The 5,297-nt window shown below is 46.8% G+C and overlaps 1 pseudogene; it reads left to right on the forward strand.

The window, feature by feature from the left end:
* The first annotated feature begins 1,184 nt into the window (after positions 1–1,184).
* On the forward strand, positions 1,185–4,160 carry LOC130112028 (uncharacterized; annotated as a pseudogene).
* The last annotated feature ends 1,137 nt before the right edge of the window (positions 4,161–5,297 follow it).

The raw sequence follows: 5,297 nt of genomic DNA on the forward strand, positions 1-5,297 counted from the left end.
CCTCTGGCGACAAATAAAAACCTACTTGACTTGACTTGATTATACTCAGGTACAATGAAATTTCGTAGGCTTCTGCTGATGTAGTTAAAGTAAAACAAATAAATAAAATAAATAATAAATACAAGTATTATAAAAATTACTCTTGTTCAAGCATTTGATAAAATTAAAGGAACTAGTTAAGTTAAATTTACACATTTACAATGTTGCAGAGGTTATAAAGTGTGTCTGTGGTAGCAGTCTGGAAGTGGAGGTGTGTCTGTGTGCATGCGTATGTGTGTGTCACAGTCTTTGATGGATGTCTGTGTGTGTCTGTGTGTGTGTGTGTGTGTGTCACAGTCCCTGATATGTGTGTGTATCACAGTCCTTAATGTGTTTATGTGTGTGTGTTTCACAGTCCTTCATGTGTATGTCTGTGTGCACTCACAGGGCTTGTATTCTGTTCTGCAGTTGGGCAGGGAGGGGTGTGAGGCCACAGCTCGGAAAAAGAAGCTGTTCCTCAGTCTGTTGGTGGGGGATCTTATTGTCCTGAACTGTTTGCCAGATGGCAGTGGTTCAAACTGGAAGTGGCCAGGGTGTGTGGTGTCCCTGATGATTCTAGTTTCTTAGTTCTCCAGTCGACTGGACACCATTAGGGGGCTTCTCTGCAGGATGAAAACCTTCATAATGGCCAGGTTAATTTGATTAAAAAAAAAGAAGAAAGGATCCAAAGCATAGAATATTATTGGACAAACATATGACAACTGGAGCAACAGACAGTTGACCACTTGGAAAGACGGAAACTGGGGCAGGAATGGGTAGCAGCCCAACCTGCATCTTTCATGGGGAAGAACCCTCATAAGCTACAGACAGACACACAGAGATATACCCTCAGGGGAGCCTGAGAGAGGGGAAGAATGAGCACCCCAACAAGGATTGACCTAACGATGATGACCTTGGCAAATGGATTATCAATGATGACAACTTGAAAATGCATTTGCAGCAAGATCTGCATGAATGAGCTCGGCCTTAAAATCCATCATGCCAAAATGAAATGCTTGGCACAGGGGGGAGCAGAGCAGTGCACAGGATTCACTCCTGGTGAGAAGCAGGAAGAGCCCAGCCTGGAAACACCCCGCAGAGCCCAGAACCTCCATGTGCTAAGCTCTCTGGCTCCTAGCAGAGTAGTTCAGCAGAGTTGGATCAAGTGGCCTCCAGCAAGCCAGCAGAGAGAGTGGTGCCAGTTTGACAAGGACACGGCTAGAATCATCAAATCAACAGCAGAGGGAGACACAGACAGACGGTTTTTGGCGATGACAACTATCACTGCCAGTTTTGCAGCAGAAAGGTTTGGTGTTGAAGAGGGCAAGACCACCAGACACAACTACACCTTGAACTGAAGGGCAGACAAGACTCACCAATTGCAGCAAGAGCTTCAGAATCTGGCAACAGTTCAAGGTAGCAACCAAGGTGGAGAAACCACCACTGGCTGTGCTCCATTACATCATCAGGAAGAAGCTCATGACCCTGCGCAGAGCAGACTGGCACAGGAGACGGAGGTGGGGAGAGAGCCAGGAAGCATACTGTGTTTATAGCTGATCATATTTGGATTCACAAGGCAGCCGTTAGGGCAGAAGCGCAGCAGTTGTCTTTCATGCTCTAAAGAAAATGTAGACCACTTCCTGTACAATGCTCTGAGTGACCCTGATAGAGAGCAAGAGCTAGGGCCCCTCAGAGCTCTTTTGGACATACTATCGCCCACGGTGGAGTTCAACCCCAAAGAGCCCACCTGAAAGGAAGTCCAGGAGGTGGATACTGCAGCCACAGCCAGCTCCACTCCAGGACCCAATGGATTAGCCTATAAGCTGTACAAGTGCTTCTCAGAGCTCATCAGTATCCTCTGGAAGATTCCGCAGGTGAATTGGCACAGGGAAACTGTAGTGGACCAGTGGAAGCAGGCAGAGGGAGTCTGGATACCAAAGGAAGGGAACTCAAACAAGCTGGAGCTGTTCAGATCCATCTCGCTCCTCAGTGTGGAGGGGAAGAGATGTTCTTCAGTGCCCTATCGAGAAGGATGACAGATTTCCTCTGTAAGAATACTTACACTGATACTTCAGTACAGAAAGGTGTCATGCCTGGAGTTGCAGGGTGCCTAGAACACTGGAGTTGTCATCCAGCTGATCAGGAAGACGCATGAAGGGAAGAGTGGCCTAATTGTGCTTTGGCTTGACCTTTTCAACGCATACAGCTCAATACCCCACAAGCTGATCGAGACTACCTTGGACTGAAACCATGTACCCAGTAAGATCAAGGACCTCATGCTGAACTACTATGAGAACTTCGGGCTTAGAGTCATTTCTAGGAACACAACATCTAACTGGCACCGGCTTGAGAAGAGGATTATAACTGGATGTACCATCTTAGTAACACTCCTCACTTTTGCCAATAATATGGTGGTCAAGGCAGCTGAAACTGAATGCAGAGTCCCTCTGTCCAAGTCTGGCATTTGGCATCCCCCTATCAGAGCCTTTATGGATGACCTCACTGACACCACATCATTGGTGCCTGGTGGTAAGTGGATCCTCCAGGGCCTGGAGAAGCTCCTCTCCTGGGCAAGGATGAGTTTTAAACCAGCCAAATCCAAAGACATGGTGTTGAAGAGGGGAAAAGTGGTGGTCCGGTTTTATTTCTTTTTGGATGGCATTGAAATCCCACCCATTACCAAGAAATCAGTCAACAGTTTAAGCAAGGTCTTTGACTGTAGCCTTAGGGATACAGCGGCAGTCCAAGCAACCATCAAGGAGCTTCAGACTTGGCTCACCACAGTAGACAAGTTTGGCCTACCTGGCAGGTTAAAGGCTTGGGTTTACCAACATGGCATTTTACCCCGAGTCGTCTGGGCTCTGCTGGTTTACGAGGTAACCCTGTCGACAGTTGGGACCTTGGAGAGGAAGATTGGTAGCTACCTCCAGAGATGGCTGGATCTGCCACACAGCCTTAGCGGTGCTGCACAGTATGGGAGGAGCAACAAACTCCAGCTCCCTATCTGCAGCCTTGATGAGGAGTTCAAGGTTTCTTGCACAAGGGAGGCACTGCTCTATCAGTTATCCAAGGACTCTAGACTGGCATCAGCAGGCATTATGGTGCGGACAGGCAGGAAGCGGAGAGCCCAGGAAGGCCCGGAGATAGCAGAGTCTCGGCTGAAACACATGGCTTTGGTGGGTGCGGCGGCAACTGGGAAGCCATCCCACAACCTCACGATAATAATGCCCATGGCAAGGACAGATGCCATCTAGTCCTGGAGGAGGTGTGGGCAGGTGTCAAGGAGGGAAGAACCAGCAGAATGGCAGGCATGCAGCAGCAGGGAGCATGGAGAAGTTGGGAGGGTGCGCTGGAGAGGAAGATATTTTCGGCAGATTTCTGGGAGACAGAACCACAGTGGATCAAATTCATGGTACAAGACGTGTATGATGTTCCACCTAGCCCAGTAAATCTCCATCTCTGGGGCAAGATTGATTCTCCATCATGTCCTCTGTGTTCTGGACAAGGTTCACTTGAGCAGATCCTCAGCAGCTACCAATCAGCCCTGGGGTAGGGCCGATACCACTGGCAACATGACCAGGTGCTGAAGACAGTCGCAGAGGCCATCTCCAAAGCCATGGCCAACAACAATCAAGCCCGTGGACAGAGGAACATTGTGTTTGTCAGGGCTGGTGAGCAGCCTCAGTCACAGCCCAGATCAGCAGCCAGTCTCCTTACCTCTGCATCAGACTGGGAGCTCCAAGTCGACTGGGGGAGGCAGCTCAGTTTCCCAAACCATATTATGACAACTTTATTAAGGCCAGACGTAGTGCTATAATCAGCCTTTTCAAAGCAGGTGCTCCATATAAAGATGATGGGTCCCTGGGAGGAACGGATGGAAGAGGCAAATGAGCAGAAGCAGTCCAAGTACCAGGAGCTGGTGGATCAGTGCTGGAGGAGAGGCTGGAAGGCACGTTGTGAGCCCATTGAAGTGAGGAGTAGAGGCTTTGTTGTCCGCTCACTGTGCAAGGTCTACAGTCTTATTTGGCATCACTGGGGCTTCAAAAAGTTAAGTCATCAAGTCTGCCATGGAGGCTGCAGAGAGGGCCTCCAGATGGCTTTGGATCAGAACAGTGGCAGCTGCTGACCAAAATATTTGGTGAAGCAACCACCCAACCAACCTCCACCCCCTATTATATTTTTAAAACACCCCTCACTGATTTCAAATGAACAGCCAGAACATCATCATAGCGGGAAAACTCTTCTACCATCTCTCTGTAGTTTCCTTTATTACCAGAATTTTCACACTCATCATGCCAACTAAATGCCTGCTCCTGACGACCCAATAATGACACCGAATCAATCAACCTTTTCAGAATGTCACGGTTTTTCCGGACCGTGTCATTGTGCTTTGCCAACTGGAGACACTTGCCTTCATCAATCAGAGTATCAATCCTCACATTTCCCAATAGACTTAATTGCGCGGCTGCACTGACATGCTCCTTTAATTTTTCATGAAGCTTAACAGGTCTGTCAAAATTTTGTAGATCCTCAAATCCATCTCTTGCAAACTTTGAAGAACACCCATCTCCTGCAGCAGCACACTTAGACATCATACAGGCCAGCAATACAAGCGGCTTGTTAGCACACTCCCTGTTAGCCACACCACCTTGTCATACCAAGAACACTTAAAACTCTGACTTACCGAGCCCACTCTCTGCACCAGCTTGATGGGGGGCTTTGGTCTCCCCTGTGCCTTCATTCCTAGTTTTTTCTCATAGGAGAAAGTGTGAAAAGATTCCCATAGAAATCTTTTCACACAATGTTTGCATCAATCATAATTCGTCTTTGCAAAAATTGCAAAAGACAGGACAGTAGCAGCTAGCTAGCTAAGCTAATTAGAACAACTAACGTTAGCCTACAGTACAGGGCTACCACACAAGCTCAAGATCAAAAATACAAATATAAAGATGAACAATAAAGTTGAACAATGAAGATCTGAACAGATTACATAATTATTACAATATTTGCAATATATATACAATAACCACCAAAAAACTACTATAATAATCACTAATTTATTTTAGGCTAATCAATCCAGTTGCTGGCAATCCAGTTTATTAAAACTCTGGAGATGTACAATGGTCGAAATTACTGATTTTGATCTGAAGTGTAGCTGTGCTGCTCAAATTCAAATGAGCTAGCTTGCTTTATTGATAGCACAAATATCTATGACATTGTAGCAATTTGTAAGTATTTTTCATCTCAATAACATCTGTTGTGCCCTGGTCTAGAACTAT

Source organism: Lampris incognitus, chromosome 4 (assembly GCF_029633865.1).
Source record: "Lampris incognitus isolate fLamInc1 chromosome 4, fLamInc1.hap2, whole genome shotgun sequence".
Classification (NCBI taxonomy): domain Eukaryota; kingdom Metazoa; phylum Chordata; class Actinopteri; order Lampriformes; family Lampridae; genus Lampris; species Lampris incognitus.